This window comes from Ictalurus punctatus, chromosome 10 (assembly GCF_001660625.3).
Source record: "Ictalurus punctatus breed USDA103 chromosome 10, Coco_2.0, whole genome shotgun sequence".
Lineage (NCBI taxonomy): Eukaryota > Metazoa > Chordata > Actinopteri > Siluriformes > Ictaluridae > Ictalurus > Ictalurus punctatus.
The window spans coordinates 10,171,483-10,190,231 of NC_030425.2; the positions used below are offsets into that span (position 1 = coordinate 10,171,483).

The following is an 18,749-nucleotide window of genomic DNA, read 5'->3' on the forward strand; positions in this document are numbered from 1 at the left end:
TATCACGATATTTGTGGACATTTCTGTGATGCACAATGCATATCATGACATATAATTTAGCTAACAAACGGTCTGCAAAACAGTAGTAAAAGAAACAAAAATAACTTTAAACGGAGTTTGACAACGCGTTTCTTTGATGCCTACAAAGACAAAGAAGATTAAGTCGAAAAGATTACATCAAATCATCAGCGTCCATTCAGTACCAGTTAATTTATAATTAATAAAACCTTGAAAAAATGCATCACCATGCCAACGATATCTCAGAAAAGTGTCTCTCAATCATTTATCACGATATCGATATTATATCGATTATACATTTCGCCCATCCCAGTTACCAGACCTGCCAACCTCTTACGCATTTTGTGTAGAAGCTCCTCAATTAACCTCTGAGTACCCTGCTATGAGTTAACACTCAAAAGTATGCCAAAAGAGCAGTCTCTTTCTCCCCAATTAAACAAGAGATAGGCCTGGAATGATTGACCGTTGTCTTGGTGTTTTGAACTCCCTGATATTAACCAACACCACCTGGAAGCCCTGTCATGAGTTGATCAATATGAAAAAAAAATGATCAGTGTATGTTCGACTTAACAAACATTTCATAAGTATATAGCTAACATTAGTTAACTATGTTTATTAGGAATGCCACTGAAGATTTTCAACCGAAAATGGTTAAAAAAAAAAAAAAAAAGGCATACAAGAGAAAAAAGAGCTGAAGTTTTAGCCTTAAAAGCTTTACTAGACCTACAAATTGAACAAATATTGTTAATGGTGGTGACATTTAGCAATTGATTTTAAGCATGCTGGTTTTTTTTTTATTTTTTTTATTTTTTTTTTTTTTTTTTTTGCTTTCCTGTGCCAGCAGCAGATAAAGTGTGAAAGTGTCATTATTGTGGACATTAGACAACCGATTTTTTTTTAAAGGATTATATCTAAAAATATACTTTTTTCCTGTTTACTCCAGAATCACCTAAAAATCCACCATGCAACTGAGTTTTTGCGATTGCCACTGCCATCAAGCAGCTCCTGACTGCACAGCTGATAATATCATTACACTCCTCCTTACTCTCTTTAAACCTGGAATGGTGGAAATGCTTGTTTTCCTGTCTGTTTAGGCTATCTGGACAAGCTCATTTAAGACATAACTTACGTTATCATTTTCTCAGCTGTGGTATAAAAGGGTTATTTTGTTTGCTGACTGATGCATTTCTACCGTTGTTTTGTTTATACTCACTACACCTCGTCAAGAACTTTGGCACTGAGAAACCGTAGCTTCTTGATTGCGTGGTTGTTTTTAGAAAAATGGAAACTCATGGTGTAGTCACACTAAAAATAAATGTGGTTACAAACCATGAACTCTGATCTAATGGGCTTTACTGACTTCATGTGTACGGTTGCTTTAAAAATTTTGAGCAAGTAGTACTCTGTAGCAAATATCCAGTTTATACTGGACCTTTATTTTTTTTCCAACGTCGTGTAACAGATGTACTTCCATTTTAACGAGACTCCACATCAACTCTGTTAGACGTGAGAAAACACGAGCCCACGCGTCCGGCTGTCCTCTGTTTTTCTCACTCACGTCCACACGTGAAGTATTAACTCCGAACTCTTAACACTTCCACTTTTGTATTCTGGGGACTTTATTTACAATCACAGTCAACCGCTAGGTCATGATTTGTCAGCCTGTAGTGGTATAGAAAAAAAAAAAGTGTTCATGATCCCGATTAACCAGAACATGCATATGCTGTTTATTCGCCGTTACACTGTCTCATGTCACACTTTTATTGAACGCTGTTTGTAATTATAGCTGGTCCAATTTCAGCTCTCCCACTCCCCCGTGTTTCATTGATACTGCTGTAAAAACAGTGTGCTGTTGAGCTGGTATTGTATATTGAACGGGTATGGTCTAGGCCAGGGTTCGGGAACCTGTGGCTCTTTCAGTGATTGCTTATGGCTCAACCACAGGGGGAAGAAAAAAATAGGAATCATGAAAGCTAGTGTGCCAATTCAATTATAACTACATATTGCTTATTTTAAAATATGAAATAATTCATAATAGATGCCCGTTTGTCATGTATACACCAACCTGTGGCACAGCAAGCTCAAATTTCACTGGAAAATGTGGAGCAGAGCTGCACTTTCCAGGTCTAATTCATAAAGCGGGTGAAAACTATGAAGCCAGTCTGTTTTAACTTTTTTAAATGAAGGTGAACTAGCTAAAAGAAAAAGTTTTGTTCTACCTAGTCCGAATGGATAGATGGATTTGCATATTTGGAGGTTGCATTAATGGTAAGTAGTGTTCAGTTTACTTTTACGTACTTACGTACTGCGTCTTGTATTGATTTTCCATTTGATGAAACTATCATAATTGGTTAAATGACGTCCAACAGGCCTATTAGGTGAAGCGCAGGCTGTTAGAGAACACTTCAAGAACACACAAAATGTCAAATGGCCTTATGTTACCATTATTTATAATTATGCAATAATAGTAAAGATAATAACTACAATAATAAGAACATATAGATATTAGCTTTTCTCTGTCTCTTTAAAGAAAAACCTTTTTTTTTTTTTTTTTTTTTTTGCGCTTTTGTGCCTCTGCCTCTTGAAAAGGTGCCTGACCTCTGGTCTAGGCAGACAGTAGCTACGAGCCACACATACGATGAGGATGTGGTGATTACGCATCACATCCGTTGTAAATTCACACTGCTTTATTTTACATATGAAAACACAAGCGTCAAAAGCATCGTTTCCCACAGAGGGGTGATGGATTAATGACGATTACGATACTCAACGTGCACTATATTGCCCCTGTTGTCTCGGCTCTCTGCATTTCCATATACATGCACGTATGGGCACTGCTTTCTGACAGGAAATGATTTGAGCTTTGAGCTTTCCATGATGTAAGCACTTCCAAAACTAGTTCACAGCATCACTGCAAACATTTAGTAGTTCTGCTTAAACTACCATACCAAGGATTGTAATTGAGCATAATGCTGCATTTGATTTGCCTTGGAAGTGGGAGGTTGGAGCTTGGCATTTTCCTTGCATCTGTGCATCCGAACTACAAAGCAGGGAAAAAGCATTGATGCCTTCGTGTTTATTTGTTAGCAAAACAAGTATCCAGCTAACTGTATTGCGTGATGTATATTTACCTTCTCAAAATATCAAACTATATAGCCAATGTTACAGATTTAACAAGCGCATATGTGTATATAGATTTCTCTAATGTGAATACTTGCGCATATGTGTATATATATGTATGTATGTATGTATGTATGTGTGTGTATGTGTAATATGTTCTATATATAAAATGTGTGTGTGTGTGTGTGTGTGTATATATATATATATATATATATATATATATAAACAGACACACACACACACACACACACACACACACACACAGAGTATAACTCATTTAAAGATCGGAGGTGCTACTTTGTTTGCTGTTCATGCTGTGAGCAGCCATTTTGACTGGATGTCACTTGCTGAACTCATAGTTGAGATGACCATCCAGAGTTTGCGAGTAGGAATTTTGAAGTGAGAGGCTTTTTATTTTTCTAGTCAGAGATGAGGAATTACGAGTTATGACCGTTAGTCGAATGCACCACGAGCCTTCAATGGATACTTACAATGTTGGCTAGCAGTGTAGCTAACAGTGAAATCTAGTGTGCGTCATTTGTCTCATCACAAAACATCACTGTGATTAAAGCAAAATTGTTCTTGATAGTTAGCTCAGAAATAATGATCATCAGTGTAAACTGTTGGCCAGTTGTGTAAGAGAATATTACCGCTCATTTTGAACATTCTCTCCTCATAATGCTGCGTCACAGCAGATCACGTTCATTTATAACGTCACGGGCAGGGTAATTTTGTGGAAAAATTGTTCATTTGTTACAGTATTGGGCTAGTTTATATCCATGTAAACAAGCAGTACTGTTCATTAATAAGTATCATTTTCAGAGAAACCTCATGTTGTGAATTCTTCCTTCACTACTGGGACTGCTGCTGTTCTGATGATTCGTCAATTCTGACGTCAGTGTTGCTACACTAACCCGAGGAACTCTATTTTCAGATATGACCAGTGATATTCGTAAGAAAGAAAGCTTGTGAGTAGCTTATAATAGAGAATCATAAACTAATCCAGTAGGTTTCCTTCAAAGGTTTGCTTCATTTTTATATTAGCCCTGTTCAAACAGTATATATTATATCAGATTATTTGGTTGTGGGTTTATTTATAGATTTTGTGGCACATGTAAATATACTGTATATACTCTTCATATCTGTAGCCGTAACTGCATTATTATTTACTTAATTGTTTTTTTTCTTTCTTTTTTTTTCCTCGTGAGTTCAGTGAAGTCAGTATGGAAATGAAATTATACAACCAATTAGTTAAAATTTTGAGAAACACTATTGCTGTTCATGCTACATCACAGGGCAGTGTAACACACTCAGAGAAAAGGGCGATCTACCCTCTTCCGCTTATATATGAGCTCATGGACACCTTTGATGATGGCCATTGTCGCTGTGATTGACAGGGAAGCGAAAGTGTAACCCCTAACCCAAGAGCATGGCCAGTTTAGCTCTATTGGACTTCATTATTGGGATTCAAACTCGCAATCTCTGGACAATAGGGTGAATGCTTTGTTGTGCCTCTAGCAAACACCTTTTTTTTTTAAAAACATCTTTTTTTCCTTTTAGTTTTTACATGAGAAAGAACATGCAGTGTAATTTGGAAATGACTATGGTGTTTAATTTTGGATCTGATTTGATGTAATAGATTGATTCAAACTGGACTATGTCAACATTATCAGATTAAAGTGACAGGTCTGATTTTGTGCCTTAATGTGATGCACATCAGATTTTTAAAATGATTTTTCCAGACTGTCTCGACACAAAAGCCAATCTTTTCAAATCACACCTGAACCCCTTTCCTATGTGCTCCTACAGGGTGTCCCAAAGATCTCCATATATCGGGCACCATGTTTGTTCAGTGGTTGTCCAACTTCTCGGTTGGTCTGCAACACTTCCAGTTTTTTTGAATTCTGTTAATAATGAACTATTGAGAAACTATGAGCCAGTTTGGTAACCGTGTCATGTGTGGTGTGCTCGCCATGTTTCCTGTTATTCTATCGCAACTTTGCGCCAGCTTCCCGATCCAGTCATGAGAATGATTTTCAGTACGTTCTTCTTTTGTCAACGGCGTTCTTAAAGGCTATCTGGGGGAAAAAGAAATAAAATTTATAAATAAATAAACTAAGCCATTTTGGAAGACTTTTTGCTTAAACGTGTTAATCTCCCCCTGTATATGGAGACTTTTGGGGACACCCTTTAAATTGGATACATATCCGATATGTGGTCATGCAGTGTGAATGAGAACGCTCAGATAGAATTAGTGTTTTTTCCCCTCCCCCAACGCACGTTAATGTGTTTATCCCTGTTGTCGTCAGCATCATGCGGTGACCGCAACACGGCAGTATAACAATAGAGGACCGCAATATCAATGATTGTTCAGTGGAAGGATGGGAAATTGGGGATTTAGTTGATATTTAGTGAATTGATTCAAGCAACGTGAAAGGAATTTACCAAAACCGAGTAGTATTTATAAAAAATAATAATAAAAAAGTTGCCCAAGAAATTGATGTGGGCATGTGTTGTGTTTTTCGGGGTACGTTAACATTAAAGATAAATATGGCTCACTTGTGGTTACGAATAAGTACTGTCAAGATACACATGTGATCCGAGCAAAAAAAATAATAATTTGTGCAGACAAGCGTGTAATGTGCAGCCACACAGCCCTGAATTTCGATTGGCCTGTTTGATATGTCTGCAAGTTTCTATTCTTGGTTTGCAGCTTTCTGTATACACTGTGCTTTATGTAGCCATGCTACATCATGACGCCGGTATTACAGGATAATACCATTGATGAAAACACTAACAGTACCAAATATCTCGAGTAACAAAACAGTATTTTTTAAAAATCCTGAAATATATCTGAATTTCTGATCCACGCTCTGTTGCCTCCATTACTGTGTTGCGATGCCATAGATTTCATTTAGTTAACGTGTATTTGTATTCCTGTAACCACACACACGCGCACACACACACACACACACACACACTCCTAACACTTGATATTAACCCAGGTAATACAGTCCTCTGTGGGTTATCTGATACTGCCTCTACTACCTTCATTAATTAATAACAAGCTTTTTATTTTTTTAGCTCTGGTTGGTGAAGAATGATGTCATATTATTCGAGAAGGCAGATCCTAGAAGTGGAGTTTTACACTCTGAGGTTTGCTAAAATTTAGCAGTCCTGCGTTGCAGGAAACGCATTAGTTAGCATTTAAAAAGAGTAGGCACTGATGTTTATCAAGATCAGTCTTAAAGAAAACTTGCCATATTGGACAGTGTACATATTACAAGTCTCCATACAAAATTAACACTTTTTAGCAAAATGTCTTCCAACATTTTTCATACTTTTATGTTTATATTATATATCTTTTTTTCAGATAGCCTTTAAGAACGCCTTTAACAAAAGGAGAACATATTGAAATCATTCTCATGGCCGGATCAGGAAGCTGTCATAAGGTTGTGATGGACTTTAACAGGAAACATGGCGAGCACATCACACATGACACTGCTACAAACCTTACTAACAAATTAAAAAAAACTGGAAGTGTTGCGGACCGACCGAGAAGTTGGACGTCCAGGAACATCCACTGACGATGACAACCGACGTGGTGCTGGGAAACATATTCCCCTATCTATGGAGACTTTTGGGGACACCCTGTATACTAAAATAGAGTTGGTAAAAGAAATGTCTGTCTGTGTTGTTGTCATAGGTCATATCTGTTGAACAACTACAACTATATGCACTGGTAGCTCATAGAAATTCTGGCACGCACTGAAAAAAGGGAAAAAATAAACAATACGCTTTTTTTTTTTTTTTTGCTCTTGAATTATTTTCATTTATTTATTTATTTATTTATTTAGCAAAATATAGTGGCTGATTTTGCTTCAAATACAAATAGCAGTGTAACAATCTTAGAAGTTTCTTTGTTAAGGTGACAAGCTGTTTTTGTTTGGTTTTGGTTTGCTCTTGAGATGCCAGAGAGGGTGCAACTGTTTACAGCTGCTATAACGTAAGTGGTAACAGGAAGTAACTTGTTTCACAAGTAACAAGTTAAAAAAAAAGCAATGTTTCATTCATTAACAACACACTTTGTTGGTGGTAACATATTGCACTACCCTGGTGTAGATTATTTTTTAAAACAGCATGGCCCAGCATGGGAAAGCGTCCAAGATTGTATTTAAATGGTCCCAGTTTCAGTGGCTGTTTTTGCATAGGGTATGCTAACACTGTCCGTCATCGCATATTTCATAGTTCATGCTCCAAAATTTAAGACCTCTATTTCCTGTCAACCTCAGAATCAAAAATGGCAGAAGGCAGCGCATCAGCGCTTTTTAAGTTATGAGTCACATGACAATGTCAGCATGGCGGATGTAGTAGGTACGGTTTGTATTCACGCTTCACACTCATTCTGATCAGTATGTACTGCATCAGTGGCCGAGCAGTAGGTACTGAATCGTATGCAGTATGTACTGCCACAGTACATCATTTCAAACGTAGCCCGTGTATGCAAGAACTTTCACTGGACTTTTTCCAGTCACCAGGGTCAAAAAGATTTCCGTGGGCTTGGAATTTAGTTTCGTAAGAGATTTACCGGAAGTGGCCCTGTGAACTCTGAGGCTCCCGAGCAGCGCATGCACTGCCAAGCAACCTCCTACAGAGAATTTCAGACGGGGCATTGAGACAATTTTAAAATCTGATGGCCAGCAAATGGAAGAGGATTAGGGATAATTTTAGCAAGTGCATCTGGACAATTCAACCCACTCTCTCCCTACCACTCATTTATTATCAAACCCCTTGTTTTGTCAGTTATCATTTGTCAGTTATCATTACTTAGTGTGAGAGAAATACACAAATAAAATACTACAACCACATCACACTACATATTGAACTACTCACCAGAGGACTTTATAGCACAGGTCTTATTTGTGTATTGTTAAAATTTAACATGAAAATGAGCTCGATCAAAGACTTCACATGTTTTAGACTCTACTTATCCCACAGTGAGGCTGGATGCTCGAATCTGATTGTTCAGAAGGTGCGCATTAATTTCATATAACAGCATGGCTGTAATGAGAACGAAAAGTTAATATTAATATGCTCGATCTAATACGTTATTATTCCTGTAGTAACAGCTCAGACACAGGTACTTGTTTGATGGACACTGCACATAATCTAAAGCCACTTTTCCACTGCACGATACGGCTCAACTCGGCTCGTTTTACTATTCTGAGCTTGCTTTTCCACTGCAGTTTAGTGCTGCCTCAATGTGGGTGCCGTCTTCCACTCGCCTTCACGCAGGAATAATGTTGTTTTATCAAAGCCCTGTACAAATACTCGGTCAGGCCATACTACAAACACCTTTCCTGTTCACCAAACATGCACCCTGTTAAGGATGTAAAACAACGGCGTTCTACGACCTACGTAGTGCTTTTATATGACCGTTAGATTCAGCTTGAAAATTGGTAACAAGTGAGATGTTAAAATCTAAGACAGAAACCTTTTATTGTAATTTTATCTGTAAAGAGATGAATGATAAATAATTTTCAATTAATAGAATATTACCATACACACAGTATGTATTAAATGACACATTTTATTCAAGCACAATACAGAACCACTCGTTAAGGAGAATTCCCTACTTTCTCAGTGCGTGACTCACATTTTGTATCCGCTCCGCTCGCTTGGAACCTTGTCCAAGGTGGTACTAAAAAAGTACCAGGTACTATCCACAGTGGAAATCCCCCAAAAAAGCGAGTCGAGTCATACCGGGCAGTGGAAAAGTGCCATAAGCGCCTTTTCAGACCTGTAGATCTGTGCTTAGTTCCGAAACTGGAACTTAAATTGTTATAACGTTGGGTTTTCTCCTTGGCTTGGTTTGCTTTCACAAGGGAACATTTCAAAGCATACCAAAATGTGATTATGCAAGTCACATGTGAGTAAACTGTCCTCTTATTGGTTATAGTGTGCCTGTTTACGTTCTGGGATTCAGGCCATAGGGGTTATCCATCAAGATGGATAGACCTCTGCTCTGACAGATTATTGTGGCTTTCTTTTTAGCTGTTATAACATGTAGACATATAACATAGAGAAGGACTATTTTAAGTGACAGAGTTCTGGTCAAATCTCCTTGCTTAGCCTATTTACGCTTGAGTTTAATATATAAGAATAGTATACTCACAGCACAGAGCAGCACCCGATGAACGAGGAGATTTGGTGGGTCTCACACGCAGTGGTATGGCGGGTTAAAACGATCATGCTGTGGTTAGGTATTTGGACAAAATGGGATTATATGATGAATGGTGATTAAATATATTAAGCTTTACTTTAATTATACTGAATCATTAGAAAATGACTCCTTGGTAAAAACATACACAGGCTCGTTTGTACATTATAAAGGAGGCACATAAATATTTCATTAGCTGGCCTTAAACTTTTGCACAGTATTAAATGAATGTTGTCTCGAGTTTGGGGAATTTTTTTTCTTTTTTTTCTTTAAATGGCTGACTGGTCAGGGAAATGCATATCAAGAGTTTGAAATCAATCAGCCTTGAGTTCTTTATTCGAGCACATCACATCTGACTGTTAAGACCGTCTGACCGTTCTACTCCTACATATCGCAAGCCCAGTATTGCATTAAATCATTTTGTCGATTCTCACACAGCGATATGGCCTGGAATTTTATTTAGGCTATCCATATTTCCTCTCTTTTCCTCATGCATATCAACACACCCGCCGCTCTGAGGCTGAAACAATGGGATACTGTGAGCTGACTCTGTAAACATCAGTCTATTTTAGTCTCATCTCTTTCCAACTGCCAGCAGCTACCCCGAACTAATCCAAATGGCCCAGTTTCTCAGTAAACAAAGGATTAATTACTGTGATGTGTGATTCGACTTGAGCTTGAAATTTCCTCTGCACATTCCAGTGTGGTGTAATTACCGGTGTTCACGGGGGTCTGAAGGTGGGGTCAGGTGTAGAATTTTTGAACACTGATTGAATAGATTTAGTAAGAGTGACAAACATGTCATGCAGGAGATTTTGGTAATACAAAGTTGTAAATTTGGAGTGCTTTAATACACTGCAGTAAACTCTATGCTGCAACTAGTGCTTCGTCCTGTTCTTCCAATTCTTCTTTCGTTTTATTCACTAACTTTACATTTTTTTTTTTATGATTATTTGGACAGCATGTTAATCTACTATTGTAACCCGTCATAAAGGTTTCATCCTCTGCTTTGCACACACACACACACACACACACACATATATATATATATATATATATATATATATATATATATATATATATATATATATATATATATATATATATATATATATATAATATGCAAAACAACGAGCTAACACTAGCACTGTAGCCCACCCCCCCCCCCCCCAAAAAAAAAAAATAAAAAAAATTAAATAAATAAATAAAGGCTAGCATGATCTATCCAGATTGTTATCCTAAACCGTTGTTTAGACAGACACGTGCAGGTAATAATTTATGTTCAGTACACACAATACTTAACTGCCTGAATCGTGAGTAATGTTTTTCTTTAACGTTAGAGAGAACGGGACTGTGTACACTGGCTCCACGTGTGTTTTTATGTGAACATTTGGTAGCAGTTACGACTTATTTTTAAAGAATGAGTACGGCTGGGCATTTATGATATAATATTGACATTGTGATAAATTATGTCACAGTACACGTTGCTATATCGTGATATCGGTTTATTTATTTTTTTCTTTTAAATAATTACAGATTTGAAGCAGCTGTAAATTTTGTAAATCTGTAAAATTAAAAAAAAAAAGGTCAAGAATAATTATAAAATGGGTATTATAATCATACTGTATAAGCATATAACTGTATTTTAGACATTATAATATTTTATATTATAAAACTATATAATTTTTAAAAAATATATATATATTTTGATCAAAAAATAAATGCTTTTTGTATGTCTACTTTTTTGTGGACCTCGGACAATTTTTCCCCCTATTGCTGAGAATTCTTTTTTAAGAGAATCGACTATATACTGTGATACATATTGTGTATCGTAAAAATGGCTTTGTGATAATCTTTTTTTGTTGTCATATTGCCCCTTTCCTAGTTCTGCGTCAAATGCCAAAGACGAATATTCAAGCCCCTGAGCACGACCCTTAACCCTCAACAGCTCATTTATCTGTTTTAATCGCTTGTCTTTGGCAAATAAATGTAAATGTACAGTAATTATTAAAAAAAAACACCTGAAAGTCACTGTGATTCTTAATTAAATGTAAATGGTATGCAGATGAGGTGGTGTTTGTCTAAGTTTTTGCTATGAGCGAAGGTTAAAACGAGTCTCACCTTGTCAAATAGGGTGAATGTTAAAGGCTAGTGAGCTCATTTGTTAGTAGAATGTATTTTATTCAGTTCTACCTTAATGTTGTTGCATTATACTTTAGAATACAGTGGGAAATTGATTGTTGAGAAAAATTTTAACGCTTGGTCAAGTTGTTGGTGGTGTGGTTCTGTTACCACCCAGAAATTGGGTGTTTTATTCCTCTCATAGCACACGATTTGCCATCCATCACAATTTTTAATTTATTGAATAATGACGACACATACTTTTATCTGTTTTATAGTTACATAAACATCTGCTCAAGTTCCAGCTATGTTATCAGCTAAGACAGAAACTCTGCCTCTGATGATTTATAAAGTGCTCACACTGGAGACTCATTCCATAAATAATCAGTCCGTACAGGATTTCGTGCAGTTTTTTATTTATTTATTTTAGTGTTTCAAGATTGAAGATTGTCTTTTTGATGTCACGTCATGCGTTTTGGCCCAATATTGTGGCTTTACTCGGTTTTGCATCTGCGATCGGCAAAATCACAAAATCCTGGAGGTACTGACTATTAAATAAATGTTACCTTAAAGAAAACGTCCATGGATATAGACTATTTTATGTTGTTAAATAACATGGTATTAATTCATTGATTTAAGGCGAAGATAATGTTGTTAAGCTTAGATTATAATAATTAGCTTAGATTAGATTATTAGTATAGAAATGATAGTGTTAAATAGAGCACATTAATATGAACGTGTGATTTGAATAACAGCCTCACAGATTTGAGAATTCAATGTTTGTTGTGCTTTTTTTGCATATAGTTCTCAAGATTCTCAACATGGGTACTGCTCTGTAAAGTAAAACGCTTCTCCCAGGAACAGCACATTTTATTCTTTCTGTCAGCTTTATTTTCCCTTTTCACAGAGGAACACAGCGATTGGTTTTAATCAATGCAAAAGAACGTGTTTCATTTATCAGCGTTGGTTATCCAACACTCAAATGGCCCATTTCTGCAATTTCTTCCTGAAGACTGTAACGACTACAGCTTTGTTTAAGTGATGTATGATATAATTACAGTTCTACTCATTTGCACCTTTCCTGAGCTACAGTTTGCTTTTCCCGCTGGTCTCGGATGACCGAGTAAAACCGTTCCATTCTTCCGCTAACTGAGCTGTTAAAAGGGTGCGAGTCGAGGTCCAGTAAAGGCCAGACTGGTTGCTGAAAGTGTCATGGGCGTGGGAAGAATATGCCGTAACCTGGGATAGCCTGAAACCAAAGATGAGAGAGGGAGTAGCAGTTTGTGTTTGTGATATGTTCTGTCTTTACTGCAGCATTCATGTTCATGAAGGAGCGTTTATTCTGAGCTTTGCAACAGCTGTTTCAGTACAGGACAAAAGACAGATCCGTCAATAAAGCGACACGGAGGCTGGAGCATGCAGAAAATTATTTTTCAACTTGGCATGACGTTTTCTTTTCAGACGACGTGAGTTATTATACTGGACTGGAGGATAGTGTGGAGTTTTATAGACTACTCAGCACCTGTCAAATTAACTCGGTGGTGTTGTAATGTCTGAATGGTTAATCATGTATGGTCCTGAAATGTCCTGATAGTGGGTGTGCGCCTCCTGTAGTAGTGATGTAACAGTGAATTTCTTTAGCACTGCACCAGTTTAGTTTAATGATTTGCTAAAACATAAACAGCAATAGATTACAAGTCATAAAAAGCACAGTACCTCATTACCTCAAGCGTAAAACTTAAAACATACAATCAACTTGTCCGAACAAGGAACTTGTTTACAGCAGACTTTGCTCTCATCATGCTTTGAGGAGAAATATCACTTCTCCAGTGCAGCTCACACGACGATCCGTATCCCGACCGAGTGGCTCTCCAGACGTTATCAGGCGGTGACCGACCAGTAGTACAATTAAAATCACCGATTTTTAAATAAAACCAGGCATATCTTATGTTTAAGTCAGTACTTCCAGGATTTTGCAATTGCAGAAATTCATGCAAAATCAAGGAAACGGTGCAATATTCTGAGGAGCTTGCAATTTTTCAAAGTTACAGCAGATTTTCAGCCAAGATGCGTCACGTGAAGTCAACACAACGCTCATTAAATCCATCCATTCAAAGCCCTCTTCGATTCACGTGCAAAATCAAGCATTTTTGCCCGGGTTAGGGTTAGTCACAAAAAAACTGCAAAATCCTGTTTTACAGACTGAAAAATGCATGTGGCATTTCTGCCCTGCGGTCAAAGTAAGCGCGAGAAACAGTAAGTTTGTTTTAATGGAACTTGACTCATAATATGACTGTAATGATTGTTGAAATTAAAGAGCAGCAAATGGTCCCTCAGTGGTCATCCACTACTGGAAATATAGCGAGAGAGCCAAAACTTTAATCTTGAGTGAAATTCAGATTTTTAAGGCAACAATTCGGTAATTGATGAGACCACTGAAATGACTGATATATGATTTAATTTGATTAGTAGCCTCAGATCAATATGTGACCAGCTTTCTTCAGAATCTGGGCCTAATGTTAATCAAGGATGATGATGATGATGTGGTAGAGAAGGACTGTCAGAGTTGGGCGAATCACCTTGTTAGCTTAATCACACGTCAGTTTTTTCACACCAGTTCTTTTTTACACACCAGTTATGTCTGTTTTCAATAATAACCGATTTTTAAATTGTTGCCTTGATTCATTTCAGTCGTTCCCTTTTAAATTGACGCAGCACTGCAAATCATTTAATTACACCCGTTACACCTAGTGCAAACTCAAGAGTTCTACCAGATGACGTGAAACATAAGAAGCTGAAAATTTAAATCTTTGTTCACTTATTCATGAGGGCACTAGGTAGAGCTTTCAGCCCCATTATTTTATATCCTATGTAGGGTGCAAACAAAGTGAATTGGCCCTCGAAGATGGAGGATTTTACTCTGATCATGGGGAGGTAATAATATTAATAAGTAATAATATTACTTCCCCATGATCGGAGTCAAATCCATCATTTTCGACAGGTTAATGTGTCAGGTTCCTTTTTATTTATTCTCCCACAGTAACATTTTCCTTATCGCTCTCTAGCTTGATCTTATACTATAAAATTAAACTAGACAGTGATGATAAAACGTTACTGTGGGTGAAATCAATAAAAAGGAACCTGAAACATTAAGGTGGGGTTTTAAAACTGTACATATTAAATCCACCTGAAAAATAATTTCAGAAAAGTGTAGAGAAATACCGGCAGATGTTACACTAGCCTACTACTGAAGAATGTTGTGCATGTTAGAGAAGCAATTCCAGATATTAATCAGGATGCCAGTATAACGGGTCGCTGATGTTCTGAGGCAGCACTTGTCTTCTCTCTTCTGTATTAATATTGAAGTTGGATTGAGCTCACCAGGGCTCCACAGTGTGACCGTTTCACTCGCGCTTTTGCAACTGAAAAGTACTTTGGGCGACTGTGAAAAATATTTTGGCGCACCGGTGCGAGTGAAGCTGTATAATACAATCGGAATAAAAACTACAGGAAGTCCAAAATGCACAACAGTTACTTTGCAAAGCTTTTCATCACCTCATGTGTACAAGAAGCCATTATGTGACTGTAGCCTGCTCGTGTAGACACAGCGGCGTCAGGCGGAGTGAAAATATAAAGTTCTGTTTATCAGAAGGTAAATGAATTTGTCATGGCTCACACCGTGTTCCTAAATTCTGTCATAATTGTCAAGCTCAGGTTTGCTCATGCCTTAAGTTACCATCTCTTTTTTTTTTTTTAAAATTATAATTTTTTTTCACTTCAACCGTCCTCTTAAATTTTTTGACTGTGCTCCTAAATTTTTGTAATTAGTAGCACAAGTGCTCCTAAAAAAATTGTTACCGTAAAGCCCTGCTCATGCAAGAACGTTCTGTTTTCTGAATACACAAAAGGTTACATATAGGTTCATTTTTAAGGCACACATCCTCTCCAAATTGGATTATTTCTCTTCTTTTGTAAGTACTCAATGTGAAGATGTAATTTCTTTTATCATATTTTGTTAACATTTCTAAATATGAGCACAGTAGTTAATGGGCTTCACCAGTTTAACATCAGTATCAATTGTAAATATTTTTCTCTAGAGATTTGCGATGCCAAGTCTATATTATAACAATATTTAACTGTTACTTCCTCATGCCTGTGTTTGTATAGACAGCACTATTTGACGGGGCTTTTTGTATTATTTCTAGACTGGAGAGACTCCACGCAGAAGGCTGAGGTTAAAGCCTGACATCCTGACAGGACCTGATCACATGGTAAGCCCAGATAAGCACTTTAACTAGCCTCAGAAGACGTGTGTGTTTAAGGTCAGAATCAAACCAGTCATGCATCAGCCTAGAGACCAGCACTAAAGCACGAAGAACAGCAGCAGCACTCCTGCATAACCGGACTGTGAAATCTAAAAAAAAGATCAGCTGTGCGTTTCAGTACTAAAACCTTATTTGCTGCATTGCTGTTATCTCTTTTATCAAGATATCAGTTCAGAGCTGTTGTCATAGTAACAGTGCTTTACAGTGAGGATTACAGCTTAAGTGTTTGCTACAGTAGATGATGGGAAAACTAGTGCTTTTCTGTACATCAGCTGTCTTACAAGCTTAAATATGGTGATTCTGGCTTTCTAGCCCAAGAGCGAAGACATTTTGAACTGTATTATTTGGGAAGTGCTCACAACCAGTGTGATTTGCTGAGGTGTGGCAGCGTTCCACTGTGCATTCAGGTAATTCGATAGGATCAGATATCAGCAATGTGATATTAATGTAGTACTACAGCATTACAACAATTAACAAGGAGTAGTGGTAAATCTTATACATATTAGCAGCTAATATTACAGAAAGTAGTTTTGTTAAATGGAGGACATCTTAATAAAAAAAAAAAGTTCACACTTCAGAGCTGCATCTAACAATTATTTTTATAATTGATTAGTTGGCCGATTATTTTTCACTAATCGATTAATCAGATGTGTGTGGGACAAACTTTCAGGACCTTTTTTTTTTTTTTTTTTTTTTTTTTTTTTAAATAAAATCCACAAACTGAGTGTTACAAATATAATCTTCAGACTAAAACTTTACACAACTGTTTGTCTAATTATATAAGACTGAAAAGAACCCGATACACACAGACACATAGCAGAATATATATTATTCATTTAGCACTGTAGTTTAATTTAAGGCTTTTTTTCCATCCATAAAAAATAATGCATATATATATATATATATATATATATATATATATATATATATATATATATATATATATATATATATATAGAATATAAACTAATGTATAATAGTATTTATGCATTACTTTTGATAGATGCATAAAAAGCACTGAATTAAACTACAGTCCTAAATTAATAATGAAAACTCTTTCACAGCACCTTATGGTTTCTGTTACTCACTGCTTTTAGGCATATTGTTTTACTTTTGATCATAGTGTTTTAATTAGACTTTACAGATCTTACTTGCGCTCCCACTGCGAGTGAGGAGCAACACGGCCTTGTTACTTACAGATAGCTCCCGTTATAATAAACGACAGAAGTTACAATAAAAGCATGCAAATTCAGCATATAATGACAATAAACGTAAACTAAACATCTTAAGCGGATTGCACCAGTTTCCCCAACCCCTTGCACACAGTGGAGCATTTTGGACACAAACATAGGTTTGTGCTCGTGCATCACTGTCGTGCTTCAGTGCTACACAAACTCTGCTTTATCAAGTTTTATCTTCTCTGCGGTGTTTAATATAAAATGCACCCCTGCCTTAAAGGACTTGGGTCACACATGTTCTTCCTCAGTCACTCGATCATAACTAGTATTTTTCGAACAATCCACAAGGACTCCCTCACTCCACAACATTATAGGCTATATATTTAAACAGTCATTTCTATATATGTTACTTTATTTTTTATTAATATTTAACATTAATAATGTTAACATTGGACATTTAAAATTGAATCAAAACATTTTAAAGATTTTATTTTTTACATTTTATTGTTGGTGTGATATTTAATTTGACTCTGAATTATCTTTTGTTTATTTTATCCATCAATGCGACACCTTTTAAAAAAATTATTTAATTGATTTTTTTTATGTTTTTGCGAATTATCATTTCATTTGTAAATAAATTTTAAATAAATTCATCAATGAACGATCGTCAGCTCGTTGATATTTCAGCGTGATATTTGTGAATGTACACGAATAACCAGTTTGATTCGTTTTAAAACATCTCATTTAAATATGTTTTGATACATTTAAAAAAAATGTATTTAAAATTTTTTAAATCTTTCCTACGGACCCCTGCAATTACTCCACTGACCACTACAGGTCTGTGGACACCCGGTTGAGAAACACTGCACTAAATGGTAGCGTACATAATGCATAGTGTAAGTGTATAGTACGCCATTTGGTTCACAACTTTTGTATTTGCTCTCCGATGTGTGTTTTCGGAACAGAATTAATATAATGAATAAAACTAATCGATAATGAGGTTCGTTGACAATGATTTTCATAATCGATTATTATTGATTTTATCGATTAGTTGTTGCAGCTCTACAACACTTAAAGTAACAGTTTAAGGCTAGTTATTGTTAATTACACCAGGCTGACTGTCAGAGCACTATTAAAATGGCATTAATTATATTAACTAACACCTCCTGGAAGCCCCACCCCCTTTTTTATCTCTCATTAGTCATTTTTGACCAGCGCTTACGCTTCGACTCGATTTTCCTGCTTTAAAGTTGTGCTGATCCTGCACCCCACTTTGTGTCAAAGTTAATGGAGAATGTTTTGAGTTCTTTAATGTGAAATTAAATCTAACAATGTATGTTGAATGGAGCTAATTTCTAGCCAAGAAATTCTAGACTTCTCTAGACAAGAAGTCACACCTGGTTTTCATTCCAAAGAGAAAAAAGTTACTTTTTCTGACCAAAAAGCAGCAGATCAACAATGAAAATGTTAAACATTCACAGTTTATACAACAGACAAGTGGTTTGTAAAAGGGCTATATCAAAAATGCACTGTGGGTTTTAGTAACTGTTTACTGTGTTTTGTATTTTCCCCATTCCCCTCCCTACTCATGATTCCTGTTCAGGATTGAGAGGTCTGGCATAGTCTCAGTTTATATAAATAGGTTTGGATTTAGAGCACTATGGTTTTCTTTGTCACACCGCAAATATTTCCGTAACTGTGCGGCATCTTTGCACGTTTCATGCTTCAGAATAGCAGCAGTGGCTCAACAGGTTTCAAAAGTCATGG

General features: G+C 36.5%; 1 protein-coding gene across 2 annotated transcripts in view; it reads left to right on the forward strand.

Moving 5' to 3' along the window:
- Window positions 1–18,749, forward strand: part of tbl1xr1a (TBL1X/Y related 1a) — a 72,400-nt gene that overhangs the window by 19,047 nt on the left and 34,604 nt on the right. Inside the window, exon 2 of one of the 2 annotated variants that reach the window (XM_017478364.3) lies at window positions 15,685–15,750. The exons of the other annotated variant lie outside the window; for it this stretch is intronic. The gene's annotated coding sequence lies outside the window, so the exon portion shown is untranslated. The remainder of the gene's footprint in view (window positions 1–15,684; window positions 15,751–18,749) is intronic. 2 annotated transcript variants of the gene reach the window in all.